The 17,666-nt window shown below is 45.6% G+C and overlaps 1 protein-coding gene across 2 annotated transcripts in view; it reads left to right on the top strand.

The window, feature by feature from the left end:
• lrp2a (low density lipoprotein receptor-related protein 2a) overlaps window positions 1-17,666 on the top strand; it is a 361,142-nt gene that overhangs the window by 74,249 nt on the left and 269,227 nt on the right. The window lies entirely within an intron of this gene.

Raw genomic sequence — 17,666 nt, 5'->3', positions numbered from 1 at the left:
CAGCTGTTGCTCCTCCTCCCTTCGAGTGCCTGAAGGCCCCGGCATGATTCCCTGAGGAGAAGGAGCACCTGGAGGGACACCAAGGTTCCCCGTTTCCCTCTCGCGTTGCCACTGCAGGAACTCACCCATGACTCCTGCATTGGAGTGCATGTCTGCACACATCTCCACGTTCTGCTGGACCAGGGTCTCCATGGCATCCACATCCTCCCTATGAGACCTCCATACGTGCACATACTGCCACTCCATCAGAGAGCAGGAGGACACATTCCTCTGTCTCGCGAGCCACTCTGTTGAGGGCTTCCAACCACCCTTTGTGATGTTCCGCTGCCTTCTGCTGTCTTTCCAGGATGAGATGGAAGGCCTAATCCAGAGGTTTTGTTATCTGACTTGGACCTCACAGGTGCCTCTTCTCCAACAGTCCTCTGAGTGCTGGGGAGCTCAGCTGAACCTGCCTCCTCCTGCTGCAGACCCATGTCCATGTGGTGACCACCAGATTGTGAACCCGAGCCTGCCCTAGATCTAGGTCCCACCGAGGTGTGTGTCTCTGCACTGGTGCAGGGTGTGGGTAAGCGCTGTGACAGGTCTTCCAGGCTGCTTATTTCTAGCTCTTCAATGGTGGGGTTGTCCTCTTGGCTGGAGGTGAGGACGTGGATGGAGTTGAGGGACTGGCTGGCTCAGTCACTTGGCAGAGCTCCCTGTGAACCGAAGTAGAGATAATTAGTGCATGGCAGCAGAGTCAAAAGCAGGAGGGAGAGCACTCACAGTTGCGTTGAGAGAGGGTGATGTGCAGGATCCTCATGTGGGTGTTTGCCACCGCCTTCACTGTCGCCACAGAGAGGGTCCATGTCCTTACAGGTCAGCGTGATGGCACGCTCCTCAAAGTGAATGAGGGGCATAATGTGGGCCTCGCGACCCCCGGTCTGGGACCTCTTCCCTGCTGATGTGAGCAGGCTTCTCCTGCATGGAAACAGGTGGAGAGAGTGTGAGCAGGGCACATGGCACTGCATGGAATGTTTATGTGGTGAGCGGAACCATGGGCCGGATGAGGACGTGAGCTCAAGAGGGTATGAGCCTGATGGAGATGTGAGGGTGTGTGTGAGTGTTACTGGTGTTGCCCCTTGAGGTCCCTGTGGATGTGTGATGGGTTTGTGAGTGTGTGAGTTGCGAGTGATGAGAAGAGTGAGTTACCCTGGCGGAACAGATGAGACCATTCGTCCGTAGTGGCACTGGGTGACTGTTCTCTTTTTTTAGGGCATTGGTGCTGACCACTGCTGCCACCACCTCCCATGCTGGATTGGTGAGGCCGCTGCCCCTCCTGCGGCCAGAGCGGGGGTAGAGAACATCATGGTGGACTCCACAGCATCCAAAAGGTGCTTGAGGGATGCGTCGCTAAACCTGGGGGCTGCAGTCATTTTGCCTTTCGGGGTCATGTCTTCCGTGGCAGCAGTCGTGGGCTGGAAGCACTGAGAGGTGTGCACGTAGCTGCACTTAAAAATGGCGCCCAGCATGATGAAGTGGCGAGGTGATGGCGTGGTGGGCGAATGAGAGCCCGCCCATCATGGAAATGGCATGTTTCCTGGAAATACATAATTAATGTGGCGGGTTTTGGATGACACGATGTGAAAATCTGCCATTGTGGCTGGTGGATAAAATGTCGTTTTACTTGCCTGTTACTGCACTTAGTGCAAATCTGGGACGGTTCCGCCCACCATTTTGCTCAAGGGGGATGTTAGGAATTGCCACCCCAAGGATCATTAATGCTCTGATGACTCTGTTATTATGGTTTTTATCCCAGATTCGTTAGCTTCTTACTCTAGAAGACAGCCTGCTGAAGCCAGCGGTCTTCTGTTGAAAACACATTGATTTACATACTAACTATTTACAAAGGTTAAGCAAGACCAAAACATAGCTTGAGCTTCTCAAGATGCTTCTCAATCACCTTCTGTCAGTGAGTGACATCGATCTGACGTAGCTCCTTACACACATGCTCAGTAGCTATCATTAGAGTCATCCTTTTGCTCTACATCTCCCTCCAAGCCTTTATCCCCACACTATACGCACATTCTGCTACACCTCCCCTCAAAAGTCTCTTCTCTTAAAGGGAAAGTCTCTTTGGGGGTTTCACCAGTCTTCCTGAATGGCTGCGGAGCTCCATCTGATGTAGATGAGAATCCTATTCCTCTGATGTCAGTTCGTGAGGGTTGTCATTCTTGGTTTCCCTCATTTGTGGTTCAATAGTGTGACGCTCTCTTGAGGTTCAGGGTACACTGTCCATGCTGTTAATTGTGTTCTGACCATTGAGATTAGGGCAGGTCTATTCCTTTGAATGATGCCTTACTGTGTCTTGACCAGATACAATTTTGGTTGCTGTAGTTTCTCAATTACTGTTCCTGCACGGTTCTGGTCTCTGATCCAAACCCTCTCTCCCCTTCCAAAAATCGGAAGGTCTTGAGCCCAATGCAACTGGTTAAACATACGAGCTTGACTGGCTCTCTAGGCTTCTTCCTTCTCCCTAGTTCGATGGTAGTCTCCCACCATGATATGTAGTAGTGAGGCATGGGGCAGGAAAGCAAGTTGGGTCTTGAGCTTGCAGCCCTTCAGAAGCTTGCATTGGGCAAACCCATAATGTAATGGCGTTGAATGATAACCAAGCAGAATGAGCTCAAAGTCGTTATTCTTCTTCAAGAGTTCGTTGACAGTGTGTACTCCTTACTCAGCTTTCCTGATAGCCTGTAGGTATTTTGGGGAGCTTGTGGCATGTGCAAATCCATATGACTTTGCGAAGGGTTGAAAACACTCATTGGCGAATTGTGGTCTGTTGTCAGAGATGACAAAGCTCAGAATATCACGTGTAGAGAACATTTCCTTTAAGGAGGTAATAACAGCTTCAGAGGTGAGGTCATGTAGTCTTTGCATCTCTATATAGCAGGAATATTAGTCCACGACTATAAGAAATATTTTCCTTTTATAGTCAAACAAAACCATACCAAGGTGTTCCCAAGGCCTTGATGGGAAGGAAAAGGGTAGAAGTGGTTCTTTCTTCTGCCTGTGGATGGTGCAGGTGACACAGCTGGAGACCATCTGTTCAACAGAGTGAGAAATCCCTGGCTACTATCTGTTATTGTGGTTTTATCTTGAGATTTGTAGCTTCTTACTCTAGAAGAGATCTGTAGTCAATGGTCTTTTGTTGAAAATGCATTTATTTACATTCTAACTATTTACAAAGGTTAAGTAAGACAAGACATGGCTGGAGCTACTTTCTAAGATGCTTCTCAGTTATCATGTGTCAGTGAGTGACATCGCTGTGACGTATCTCCTTATGCACATGTCAGTAACTATCATTAGAGTTGACTCTTAACTTTACAATGACCAATGAAGTTTGCTCCTAACACTCATTAAAGATGCTGCATGCAATTTTGCAGTCTAGCACTGCAATGGACAACCTCTTCTATCAGCAGCCACTGAACAGTAGTAAAGAAGTCGTTGGTGAGGATTGCGAGTGTTATTTATAGCCATGTTCAACTTTCATTTCCTACTTGCTACTGGAGATTGACAGAGTACTCTGGGTTTAAAGAGGACTTTTGATGCACATCAGGAGACATTCTGGGACACTGTCAAGACTTCACCAAGCTCGGTTAACATTTATTTCACAAAGTCTCTGCGGGCATCACCCAAAGAGAGTGAGTGCTGTGCTATTATACCTTATTGGAGATCATATAGGAATTGCCAGGAGAAAGGACATGCTTGGTCATGGGGATCATTAAACAAACCAAAATAAACTTTACCATGCAAAGTCAAAAAAGTAAAACAATTTACAATATCTATCTTATACTCTATCATTCAGAATTAACCTGAGGTACATGTGAATTAACAGGCAAACTGTGGTTGAATACATAACACTGCACAATAAATGGCAGATGCGACCAAGGCTGGTCCCACATATTTCTCAGCAGCCCACCTAGACATCAGTGTCCACTGTGAGTTATACAATCTCGTTAAATTTCTGTCTCTCTCACAAGGGAATTCAAAGATCTAGCCTCTGAATTACCTTGGCCTGGATGAAGAATGGGAGGAGAAAATAGGCCAAGGCAGAGCTGCGTCAGCTGCTGGAGGAGAGAGGGAGAGGAGAGTAAGGACGACAAGGGGTGCTGCAGACTCATAGAGTGATAGAGTTTTACAGCATGGAAAGAGGCCCTTCGGCCCAACGTGCCTGAGCCGGCCATCAAGCCCCTATCTATTCTAATCCAATTTTCCAGCATTTGACCTGTAGCCTTTTATGCTATGGCATTTCAAGTGTTCATCTAAATACTTCTTAAATATTGTGAGGGTCCCGCCTCTACCACCCTTTCAGTCAGTGAGTTCCAGATACCCCCCATGCTCTGGGTGAAAAATATTTTCCTCAAATCCCCTCTAAACTTCTGGCCCCTTACCTTAAATCTATGCCCCCTGGTTATTGACCCCTCCACTAAGGGGAAAAGTTTATTCCTACCTACCCTATCTATGCCCCTCATAGGTCCCCCCTTCGCTGCTCTAAAGAAAACAACCCCAGCCTATCTAGTCTGTCTTCATAGCTGAAACACTCCAGCCCAGGCAACATCCTGGTGAATCTCCTCTGCACCCTTTCCAGTGCAATCACATCCTTCCTATAGTGCTGTGACCAGAACTACACACAGTATTCCAGATACGGTCTAATTAATGCTCTATATAGCTCCGTCTTACATTCAATGCCTCGGCTAATAAAGGCATGTATCCCATATGCCTTCTTAATCACCTTATCTACCTGTCCTGCTGCCTTCAACGATCTATGGACATGCACACCAAGGTCTCTCTGATCCTCTGTACTTCCTAGGGTCCTATCATTCATCGTGTACTCCCTTGCCCTGTTAGTCCTCCCAAAATGCATCACCTCACACTTTTCAGGATTAAATTCCATTTGCCACTGTTCTGCCCACCTGACCAGTCCATCTATATCGTCCTGTAGTCTAAGGCTTTCTTCCTTGCTATTTACCACACCACCAGATTTCGTGTCATCTGTGAACTTACTGATTATACCTCCTACATTCATGTCTAGATCATTAATGTACACTACAAACGACAAGGGACCAACCACCGAACCCTAAGGTGCGCCACTGGACACAGGCTTCCAGTCACAAAAAATACCTATCACCCTCTGCCTCCTGCCACTAAGCCAATTTTGTATCCAATTTGCCAAATAGCCCTGGATCCCATGGGCTTTTACCTTCTTGACCAGTCTCCCATGTGAGACCTTGTCAAAAGCCTTACTGAAATCCATGTAGACTACATCAACCGCACGATCCTCATCTACACACCTAGGCACCTCCTCAAAAAATTCAATCAAATTTGTTAGACATGATCTCCCCTTGACAAAGTCATGCTGCCTATCCTTGATTAATCCTTGCCTCTCCAAGTGGAGATTAATTCTGTCCCTCAGAATTTTTTTCCAAAAGTTCCCCTACCACTGATGTTGGACTCACTGGACTATAGTTCCCTGGTTTATCCCTACCACGCTTCTTGAATAATGGTGCCACATTCGTTGTCCTTCAGTCCTCTGGCACCTCTCCTGTGGCTGGAGAAGATTTGAAAATTAATGCCAGGGCCCCTGCAATCTCCCCGCTTCCCTCCCACAGCAGCCTGGGATACACCTCATCTGAGCCTGGGATTTATCCACTTTTAAGCCTGCTAAAACAGCTAATACCTTCTCTCTCTCAGTGCTAACTTGTTCAAGTATATCTCAGTCCTCCTCCCTGATTTCTGTACCTACATCGCCCTACTTTTAGGAAAATCTACATCGGAGCATGTATCCCAGGCTGCTGTGGGAGGGAAGGGGGGAAATTGCATCGTCCTTCTCTATAATGAATACAGATGCAAAGTACTTATTTAAAATCTCACCTAGGTCTTCCGACTTCTCACACAGATTGCCACTTTGGTCCCTAATGGGCCCTACTCTTTCCCTGGTTATCCTCTTGCCCCTAACATACTTATAAAATGCCTTTGGATTTTCCTTTATTTTACCTGCCAATGTTTTTCCATGCCCCCTCTTCGCTCTCCTAATTTCTTTTTTAAGTAACCCCCCGCACTTTCTATACTCTAAGGCTTCCGCTGTTTTGAGCCCTCTGTGTCTACTATAAGCTTCCATTTTTTTCCTCGACACCCAGGGTTCTCTGGACTTGTTGGTCCTACATTTCACCTTTATGGGAACATGGTAGCCCTGCACTCTCATTATTTCCTTTTTGAATGACTCCCACTGCTGCGATGTAGATTTTCCTACAGGTAGCTGCTCCCACTCTACTTTGGCCAGATCCTGTCTTAGAATATTGAAATCGGCCTTCCCCCAATTCAGACCCTTTATTTTCAGTCTATCTTTGTCCTTTTCCATAACTGAGTTATGGTCACTATCACTGAAATGCTCCCCCACTGACACCTCTACCACTTGCCCAGCTTCGTTCCCTAAAACTAAGTCCAGCACCGCCCCCTCTCTTGTAGGACTTTCTACGTGCTGGCTTAAAACGCTCTCCTGGATACATTTTAAGAATTCCGCCCCCTCTAAGCCTTTCACATGTTGTCTATCCCAGTTAATATTGGGGAAGTTGAAATCCCCTACTATTATTACACTATTATTTTTATAGTTCTCTGAGATTTGCCTACATATCTGTCCTTCTATCTCTTCCTGGCTGTTTAGGGGTCTATAGTACAGACCCAGCAATGTGATTGCCCCCTTTTTGTTTTTAAGCTCTACCCATATGGCCTCATTTGAGGAACCTTCTAAGATATCATCCCTCCTTATTGCAGTAATTGACTCCTTGATCAATACTGCAACACTACCTCCTCTTTTACACCCCCCCCCCACCTACCCCGTCTCACCTGACGATTCTATACCCTGGAATATTGAGCTGCCAGTCCTCCCCCTCCCTCAACCATGTCCCTGTGATAGCAATGATATCATATCTCCATGTGTTAATCAACATCCTCAACTCATCTGCCTTACTTGCAAGACTCCTTGCATTAAAATAAATGCCATCCAGCCTTGCCATGCTCTGTTGTGCCTTAACTTGATTATATACGCTCTGCCTTTCAGACTGACTTGGTTTTTCTTCTACACTTGTCTGTACATCACTCCCTACTATACCTCCACTCCGTATCCCATCCCCCTGCCAAATTGGTTTAAACTCCCACCAACAGCACTTACAAGTCCCCCTCCCCCCCCCACAGGATGTTGTTCCTATTCCAGTTCAGGTGCAACCCGTCAGAATTATACAGGTCCCGCCTTCCCTGGAAACAGACCCAGTGATCAGGGAATCTAAAGCCCTCCTTCCTGTACCAACTATTCAGCCATGCATTCAGCTGCTCGATCCACCTATTCCTGTACTCACTAGCACGTGGCACCAGGAGTAATCCAGAGATTACAGCCTTTGAGGTCCTGCTTTTCAAGCTGCTACCCAGCTCTCTAAATTCTTGTTGCAGGACCTCGTCCCTCTTTTTACCTATATTGTTGGTACCAATGTGAACTACAATCTCTGACTGTTTGCCCTTCCCCTTCAGCCGTTCTGTGACATCCTTGACCCTGGCCCCAGGGAAGCAACATACCATCCTGGAGTCACGTCTGCGGCCGCAGAACCATCTGTCTGTACCCTTCACCACTGAGTGTCCTACCACTATTGCTCTTTCTCTCTTTCTCCTCCCCCCTCGTGTAGTTGGGCTCTGGCTGCACTCCCCAGTGGAACCGTCACTCTCATCGTTTTCCAACACAGAAAAACTGTTCTTGAGTGAGATGCACTCTGGGGCTTTCCTGACTACCTGCCTGCCTCCCTTCTTCTGACTGATGGTCACCCATTCCCTTTCTGACTGCACTTCCTTAAGATGCGGGGTGACCATGTCTAAAAACGTACTGTCCACGTAACCCTCAGCCTCACTGATGCACTGCTGCGCCTCCAGCCAATGCTCAAGCTCCAAAACCCGCTTTCAAGCTGGTCAAACCGGTGGCACTTCCAGCAGATGTCATCCAGACTGCCAGAAGCACCTAAGACTTCCCACATTCTGCAGGTCGTGCAACACACGGGACTGAGGTCTGTTGCCATGCCTTTAGTTAAAATATTCTTACCCTAAATTTAAGGCAAGTAGAAAATTATTTAAGCTTTTTTTAAAAAAAGCTAGAACTGTTACCTTTCCTAATGTAGTTTTAAAGTGGAGAAAAACAACTTACCCACTGCCTCCCAGTTAGCTCTCTGCTTTGCGCTGATGTCACTTTCGTCAGCCTTTTCGAATTCTGGCAGGGTTCCAGTTGGGGTTAGATGCTGCTCTGACTGGCTTGATCTGGGCCTCTTAGGCTTTTATTGAGAAGCTCCGCTGGTGCTGTTCACCCCCAGGTTCACTCCGCTCCGCTCCCACTGCTGCGTTGGTCCTCCCAATGGGTCCAGAGGATGCAGTGAAGGCATTGCTGATGAAATTTCCCCAGCACACTTATATGTTGCTGATACTCAATCCAGGCCTCACTGCAGTATAGGAATGTGGTGATGACAACTGCTCTTATTATTATATACCTAATATAATAAAGTATATTAGGACTTTTGTTGACTTGCAAAGTCTTTGTTGTCAAATACTCGCTACCGTAGTTTGTAGAAGGCTGACCTGGCACACCTGATCTAGTGTTGGATCTCCTCATCAATGGTGGCCTTTGAGAGAGGTGGCTGCCAAGGAATGGGAAGTGCTCAAAATATTCCAGATTTTCTCCTTATATGGGAGGTGGTATATTTGCCTGACCAGGTGTGGGTTGAGATATGAGTTTTGTACTAGCAACATTCAAAGAGTTTCTTGTATGCAAAGTTGAAGAAATCAAAAGCGGTTTGCGAACCTGATACAGAGTGGGAAACAACACTGTGGTCATCCACAAACTGTAGATCACATGTATCAATGGTGGTCAGTTGAGTTTTGGCATGGAGATGAGGTTAAAGAGATTTCCATCCAGATGGTATTTAATACAGACACCAGAGGGTAGTTGATCTTTGATAAGGTGAATAGCCACTGTCAGAGCAGACATTAAATGGCATGGGGCTATCACACAGCCTTGCTTGACCCCGGTCCGGATTTTGAAGGCATCTGTTTCTGATCTCCCACTCAAGACAGCTGTAATCAGATCATCATGAAGCAGTTGTAGGAATGTGATAACGTTTATTGAACATCCAAATATTTGGAGTACAATCCACAGAACCTCATGATCTAATGAGTCAAATGCTTTGGTCAGGTTGATAAATGCAATGAAACGTTCCTGGTGTTGTTCTCAACATTTTTCTCGGATTTGTCTGGCAATAACAACCATGTCGGAGATCACTGTGAAAAGTCTAAAGCCACACAGTGTCTCTGGGAAGATTTCCTCAGCCACAGGAAGTAGGCGCTTCAGGAGAATGAATTTCCCCTGCTATGAATGAGAGGGAAATACCTCCACCAACATGCCTTATGTTCCTTCTTGAGGATAGTTACTATTGTTGCATTCCTGAAGTCGGAGGTGGGGGGTGGCGAGGGGTAATGCTGGTGATAAGGGTTATCCTTTCTTTTTATTCATTCATGGGATGTGGTGTCGCTGGCTAGGCCAGCACTTATTGCCCATCCCTAATTGCCCTTTAGAAGATTGTAGTGGGCTGCCTTCCATAAGTGCTCATGTCTATTTTGGTGCTTCTATGAAGTGCCACGCGAGGAACAGCAGCACGCAAGGTGGATGGTTGCTGCGATTCAGAAGAGGGCAGTTCAGATGCCCACCTGAGATGCTCTTGAGAAGCTCTCAGCCATGATGGCACCATTACAGACTGCACCATCTCAGCATGGGTTTCAGCAGCCTGGGCCATCTGGCTGACAGGTAATTGCAAGGGCAGTGATGGAGTGGCTTGGGAAGCAGCCTGAATGCTATCATCTGGAGAGAGATCAGTATGTGCCAGCTGCACAACACTACCTTGGGGTATCTTTTCAGAGAGCCTATGGACCAGCTGGATGACAGATTTATGGGTGACTGAGACACTTTGCAAATTCCCTTCTACCGAGGATCCCAGAGCCATATGGCAGCTGCCTGAGCTTCCACTGTGGCACTTTGTCATTCCATGGGAAGATGCAAATGGTGCAGTGGAACCTGTTTTGGTTCTCATTGCAGTACTTTGTTCTGTGCAAATTTTTGGCATTCCAAGCTACCATGATTGCAGTGGAAGCTGCGACCTCAGTTATCACATACTGTACGAATTCAGGCTCCACAGGTCATTGGATGGAATTGAATAGCCTCTCCATACTGGAGAGGGTGTGTTCCAGGCTCTGCCTCAAGCCATGGTCCAAGCTGGAGGCCGATGCCTCCATGTCCCCACCAACCCCAGCCACAATCCATACATTTTCAGGCAGGCTCTTCAGTGTACCAAATATTTGGCTTATCAGAAATAAAACAGAAAACACTGGAAATTCTCATTAGGTCAGATGGAATCTGTGGAGAGTAACAAAATTAATCATTTCAGATCATGATGACCCCTCATCAGATGATTTTCTGGATTTTTGCTGAGTTGGGCCGACTCGTGAGTCCTTTAAAAATGGCACCAAGATCCAATTCCGGGATTCCCATCCCCATTCCTGCTTCCGGTAGTTTTCCTGGAGAAGGATGAGGGTGCAGGTAGCTAGCCTGCAACACTCCTGTCCTTAAAGGCTCCGTTACGAGGGTGGGCATTTCAAACCCCCTAGAAAGTGCTACTTTGCATTCAGAGCTGAAGAAAACAGCACTTAGGCACTCTAGTATGATGATCTGAAGTGAATTAAATGTCTGCATCTCTTTAAAGTTGAAGAACAATGGTATGCAACTTTCACATAGAAAAAAAAAAGTTACCTGCTCTTTGACTGCTTTAATTGACAGGGCATCTGGTGTAGCTGAGATTAAACAAAAATCATCTGTTTTTCTAGTTTCAATAGGCTCTATTTTTTGGTGCTTGAATGGTTTGCTTTGACAGCTGAGCCCATTATGAATGCTTGGATGAGTTGAAAAACTAAAGAACCACCTATCTCAGCAAAGGGGGTGTGTAGACAGTTTGAATGACCATTTTAAGAAGTTATTAAAGGGTTATCTATTTTTGATGTGGTTACTGAATAGATGTTTGTATATTTTTACAACTGAATGACTTCTTAATGGGAGTTAACTGTGTTTGAATGGCTCTGGAGCTTTTTTCAGTTAGAAATGTGTTTAATTAACAGCTTTATTAAATTGGTAGAAGTTAACTTTTTTTATGTCTATTTCAAAGACTTTCTATTACTATTACATAACTCTGAGGTCTGCCCATAGTGGATACTGGGTGTGACTATGGAGGATATGGGTGGGGGTGGGGTGCGGGGGGAGTGGGGGGGGTTGGTGTGTGGCATGGGTGATAGATGGGCAGTGGTGGTGAGGGGCCAGGGTTTGAGGACCTGACATTCATCATTACAACTGGGTCGCTGTGCCAGTGAACAGAAGTTGGCATTCTAAACTGCCAACCTTGCTGTCAACCCACTTCCATTGCCACCTCTAGTGCCTGATGCAAAAAACTGTGACGATTCATGCTCTAATCTAGCCTCTAAGTGATGTGTGGTGGTGGCTTCTGACCTGGTGCCCACCACAGTGGTAGCAATTGATGCAATGCTATCATCCTCGCTCTTCACCTCACCCATCTCCTCCTCCCTCCCCCACCCCCTGCTGGTGGGTGTAAAATAATGAGGTGCAAAATGGCTCTTCCTCCTCTTCAAGTCTCTCTGGGTGAGGTCTAGGTGGACCGGGTAACTGCAGTGATAATGCTGGATGGGCTAGGATGCGTGTGTGTGGCTAGTATAGATGGGATAGCATTGGAGGATTCAGGATCAGGAATTTTTTTTCTGGCATCACTGACTAGGCCAGCATTTATTGCCCATTCCTAATTGTCATTGAGAAGGTGGTAGTGAGCCACCTATTGAACTGCTACAATCCATGTGGTGTAGGTACACCCACAGTGCTGTTAGGAAGGGAGTTCCAGGGTCTTGACGCAGTGACAGTGAAGGAATGGTGATATATTATGACCACAGCAGATACTAATTGCTGCGCAAATCAAATCCCAGAGGGAAAATTGGCTTATAGGCCATACCCTTTAATTTGTATTCTGAAAACGAGAAGAAAATGTACTGATCTCAGCAGCAAGGAGTCCAGTAATGCTTTTGGAATATTAAAAATTAAAAGTAAAAGTTTTATTAACAAGAATTAAAAAAAAATTAGCACACAAGATTACAGTTGCACAGTTAAAATTAGGCTTACATATCATTCCCCCCCAAAAAAGGACTTTCTACATGGTCAGACCCACTATTAAACACCTTCCAGGCAACACTCCCTTGTGGACGTTTAACTATAAAAATCCAGCAATATTACTCAAGGCAAATTGCTGTAGCTTCAATAGAAGTATACCACATAACCTCTTAAACTTTCTCCCACTCTGCTGTGGAAATCAAGAATTTCAGAATAAGACTGCTTTTTGCAGCCCATAACGTTTATGGCTTGACTGGATGATTGATTGAAATTGCATCTTGTCCCAGCCTAGAGCTGTTTCCAGGAGATTTTCCTCACACAGCTACAGTTAACAGCTAGGAGCCCAACGGCCACCCTAAGCTCTCCATGGAAACTCTAAATTACCTTTTTACCCCATTTCATCTCAGGTTCCATTGTTCTCACACCTCTTTGAAACTCAAATCCTTCCAAATATAAAACCTTTCATGTTTCTATTTTGTCTCTACTTTTGGCTCACTAAAATGTAATATACCCTCTTCTGTTTATCCATGGAACTCCTGCAAATTGTTTATACACACACACACTACATACACATACACACACACACACCTTCAGAGAAAAACACAATGGTTTGAAGTTTTTGGGCATCGGGCATTGGGCGGACAGGAAATGGGCTACTGGCTGCGATCAGTCCCGATTGCAATTTCACACTCGCTGACCAATCAACGGCCAGCCAGCATGAAACGTGCACTGAAATGCTCAGCGTTTCTGGGATGGGGGCAGGAAGAGGGTCGGCGCCAACCTAACTGAGGGTGCAGGTAAGAGCTTTGAGAGAGCTCCCTGAAGGCAGACAGCTACCCCAGGGAGCTGCAGACCTCCACAGATTAAAGAACACGACAAAAATGGTGCAAAATATGTCCATGCAGCACAATCAAGCACCTGAAAGCATACCTCATTAAAAAATCAGTACCCAGGTATCTCTCTTTATTTTATTTCCCCACGGAGATTTCATCCCGCCCTGGATTGAGGTTTGAGCAAAAATATGAATGCTAACTGGGGGAATGGCCCGTACTGCAAACCATAAACCTGGATGGGCCACGTAAAATCGCTGTTGATTGCATTGCTAATGGGCATAAATGCCCGCTTAATTGTCAGCGGGCGTGCTTCCGACTGCCATGCGCGCCGCCGAACGAAATATCACGCATGTGCATTGTGATGTTGGAACGCTCACCCGACGTCATCTCGCACTATTTCATGTCTGTATGGGTCGTGCGTGTGCCCACGGGACGTAAAATTCTGGCCAATATTCCCCAAAAATATTTTTAAAAATCCATTCTGACAGATATAGTTCCAAGTTAGGATAGTATGTGGCTTGGAGGGGAACTTGCAGATGGTGGCATTCCCATGCATCTACTGCCCTTATCCTTCTAGGTGGTAGTGGTTAGAGTTTGGAAGGCTCTGTTGAAGGAGCACTGCTGATTGTGGATATGCATGGAAGCTAAGGTGGCCATGTATACCTAAGGAAGGTATCCCCTGGTCTGCCTGTGGGCATGGCATCTGTCACTCCCACCTGATCAGTGTCATCACTGCCTGGTTAAGGGGAGTGATCTCATACAGCCTTGCTTCCCCTCTCCTGGTCAGATCCTGCTGGCACCTGTGGTTTGCTATCTCGTTGTGGAAGGAAAAGAATGGTGATTGTTAATGAGTGAATTGGTAAGTGAGTTTGTGCGTGTGATGCCTCACTTGGCTGAAGACCTGTGAGACGTGTCTGAGGTGTGAAAAATGCAATAGTGTGGTTTGCATGAATGCTGGTATATTGTTAGATGGTGGATGAAATGTGTTGAGGTTGTGATGTTGGTTGTGGTGCAATTCATGGGCAGTGTCTGTGAGATGGGCTCTTGCCTTGATCACTTGTGTCAAATTTCTAAATGTTTTGAGGTGTACAAGATTATGAGGGGCATGGACAGGGTGGATAGGGAGCAGCAGTTCCCCTTAGTTGAAGCGTCAGTCACGAGGGGATACAAGTTCAAGGTGAGGGGCAGGAGGTTTAGGGGGGATGTGAGGAAAAACTTTTTTACCCAGAGGGTGGTGATGGTCTGGAATGCGCTGCCTGGGAGGGTGGTGGAGGCGGGTTGCCTCACATCCTTTAAAAAGTACTTGGATGAGCACTTGGCATGTCATAACATTCAAGGCTATGGGTCAAGTGATGGTAAATGAGATTAGGTAGGTGGGTCAGGTGTTTCCCACGTGTCGGTGCAGACTCGAGGGGCTGAAGGGCCTCTTCTGCACTCTGTGATTCTGTGTAATTCTGCGTAATTCTGTCTTGTGGTGTTGGAGTCACGTCCTTGAGTTGGGCTCCTCGCTGTGACCTGCTCTGTGATCTCCTGACATATTAGCTGCGTTATTTGCGACCGTCTTTTCCCTCTGTGGGTTCAGGGCATCCCTCCTCCTCTGTGCTTCTTCACCAGGAACTCCATTATTGTGTCTGAGAACCGTTGACGCCTCTTCTTCAGTTCCGGGCCGACCTCATATGTGTCACTGTTTGTCACTCAGTGCAGTCCATATGTGCAATGGAGGTGCTTGTGCAAGGAGGCCACTGCTCCACAAAAATTATTCCTAATCAGCATTTGAGGGCTAAATGTGCAAGACTGACGTTTAGTGCCTCCAGAAATATTTTAATCACTAATTAACCCCGAAACTGCAAACTAAAACCTGATTTCTAAACACGCGTATCTTATTAGCACATCAACTATTTAGTGCCAGTTTACAACCTAACCTTTCCCCAAAATGACAACTGCAATTCATTGATTATAGTTGTGTGTTAAAGTAGTGTATTAATTGTATCTTTTATATCAGTTCATGTTTATATTATAACATAACATTGCTACTGTGTGGTAGGGCCTGAAGACAAGAATTTTTCAGAACTTGTTTGGCAGCCTAAGAGTTAAAAACACTGAGAAAACAACAGACAACTGGGGAATCAATCTATAGGCTTAACTTTCATTTTCTGCTTATTCAAACAATGACCCCCACAATAGAAATGTCTTTTAAACTAACTATAGAAATGCTATATTCTAGTTTTTGATTTTTATAGTCACCACTGATGAGATGTCAGAATTAATCTCCACAGATTTGAAAGTGGTTTTCAGATAATATGCCAGCAGTGATATCTTAAGAGCAGATTACAATTTTAGTATTCTTCTTTTCTATAGTTAGTGTGCTTCCTGAGTGCACTTCAGTTGTGATATTATACATATTGTTAGGTTCACAAAATGCACACTATTTTCCCTCTTTTGTCATGAAGACATGAGGTACAGCAAGTTGATGAAAGAACCAAATATAACCAGAATTCACACAAGTGAGAAATAAAGGTTATTTGGCTTTAGTTCACATGTCTGTTTATTTTTAAAAATATCATTGTAGTGATGTGGGTGTCACTGGCAAGGCCAGCATTTGTTAGCCTTGAGAAGGTGGTGTTGGTGTTTAAGGTGGTGGGTGGGTTGCCAGTGAAACAGAATGCTTTGTCCTGGATGGTGTTGAGCTTCTTGTGTATTGTTGCAGCTGCACCCATTCAGGCAAGCGGAGAGTATTCCATCACTCTCCTGATTAGTGCCTTACGCAATGAAGAGACTTTGAGGTGTCAGGAGGTGAGCCATTCACTGCAGATTTCCCAGAAAGATACCATGAAGATAAAAGTACATTGCTAGAAACCCCTTAAGATTCCGGAATTCACTAGATGTATTTCGGCATATCTAAGCAGCAAAAAGCGCACAATATAACTTTTTTTATTTGTTTCCAGAATGTGGGTGTCACTGACTAGGCCAGCATTTGTTACCCATCCCTAATTGTCCTTATTCAGAGGGCAGTTAAGAGTTAACCACATTGTTGTAGATTTCCTTCCCTAAATGGCATGAGTGAACCAGATGGGTTTTTTTTTACAACAATCAGCAATGATTTTGTGGTTATCATCAGACTTTTAATTCCAGATTTTTACTGAATTCAAATTTCACCATCTGCCATGATGGGCTTCGAACCAGGGTCCCCAGAATATTACCCTGGATCATTAGAATACCAGTCCAGTGACTATGCCACCATCTCCCCTGAAAAAATATTTTCCAAAACTTTTTTTTGTTCTTTTATGGAATGTGGGTAGGCCAGCATTTATTCCCCATCCCTAATTGCCTTTGAGAAGGTCTTGGTGAGCCACCTCCTTGAACTGCTGCAGTCCATGTGCTGTAGGTACACCCACAGTGCTGCTAGGAAGGAAGTTCCAGTATTTTGACCCAGCGACAGTGAAAGAACAGCGATATAGTTCCATGTCATGATGGTCTGTGACTTGGGGGTGGTTGTGTTCCCATGTATCTGCTACCCTGCCCTTTTAGGTGGTAGAGGTCATGGGTTTGGAAGGTGCTGTTGAAGGAGCCTTGGTGAGTTGCTGCAGTGCATCTTGTAGATGGTACACACTGCTGCTAATGTGCATCGGTGGTGGAGGGTGTGAATTTAAGATGGTGGAGGGGTGCCAGTCAAGTGGGCTGCTTTGCCCTAGATGGTGTCAAGCTTCTTGAGTGTTGTGGGAGCTTCACTCATCTAGGCAAGTGGAGAGTATTTCATCACGCTCCTAACTTATGCCTTGTAGATGATGGACAGGCTTTGGGGAGTCAGGAGGTGAGTTACTTGCTGCAGAATTCCCAGCCTCTGACCTGCTCTTGTAGCCACAGTATTTACATGGCTGGTACTTGATGTTCTGGGCAGGTTTTTCACTTGAAACAGATAACTTTATTACAGAGTTCATTTAGAAGTTCCATGACTAGAAAGCTCCATCCCTAGGATTACTTGCACTTAGGGCACATTCGTCATGTGACCCCTAAAGGCAGTAGGAAAGGTTATACCTATAATCACTACACTAATCCAGTTCAGTTGTTGGTCAATGGTAACCCCCAGGATGTAGATAGTGGGAGATTCAGCAATGGTAATGCCATTGAATGTCAAGGGGAGATGGTTAGATTCTGTCTTATTGGAGATGGTCATTGCCTGGCACTTGTGTGGCACGCAAAACTTGGCAGTATTTCATCTGAGAACAGGTGAGTATCTGTTTATGCACCACTGCAAATGGCTGCCATTGACCTGTACAATCTGTGGGTTATGAGTAAGTTGGCTTTCTGTTTGTAGCAGCATGAGTAAAGATCACGTCCAACAGACTTTCACTTAGTCAAATAAATGTTGATAAAATGTTTCCTCAAAGCCACTTTAATTCCTGAAGCTTAATGAGGTTATAGCAGTTATTTTGTGCCACTGGTTAAGATCATGCCCTTTCAGAAATGAGTGTACGTGAGATATAAATCTTTAAAAGGCTGAGAGGAGCAGACTTCTGGTGAGATGTACAAAACTTTAACAGTAGGAGGACACG

The sequence above is a fragment of the Cetorhinus maximus genome, chromosome 11 (genome assembly GCF_964194155.1).
Source record: "Cetorhinus maximus chromosome 11, sCetMax3.hap1.1, whole genome shotgun sequence".
Classification (NCBI taxonomy): Eukaryota; Metazoa; Chordata; class Chondrichthyes; order Lamniformes; family Cetorhinidae; genus Cetorhinus; species Cetorhinus maximus.
This window is presented reverse-complemented; position numbering and strand designations above follow the sequence as displayed.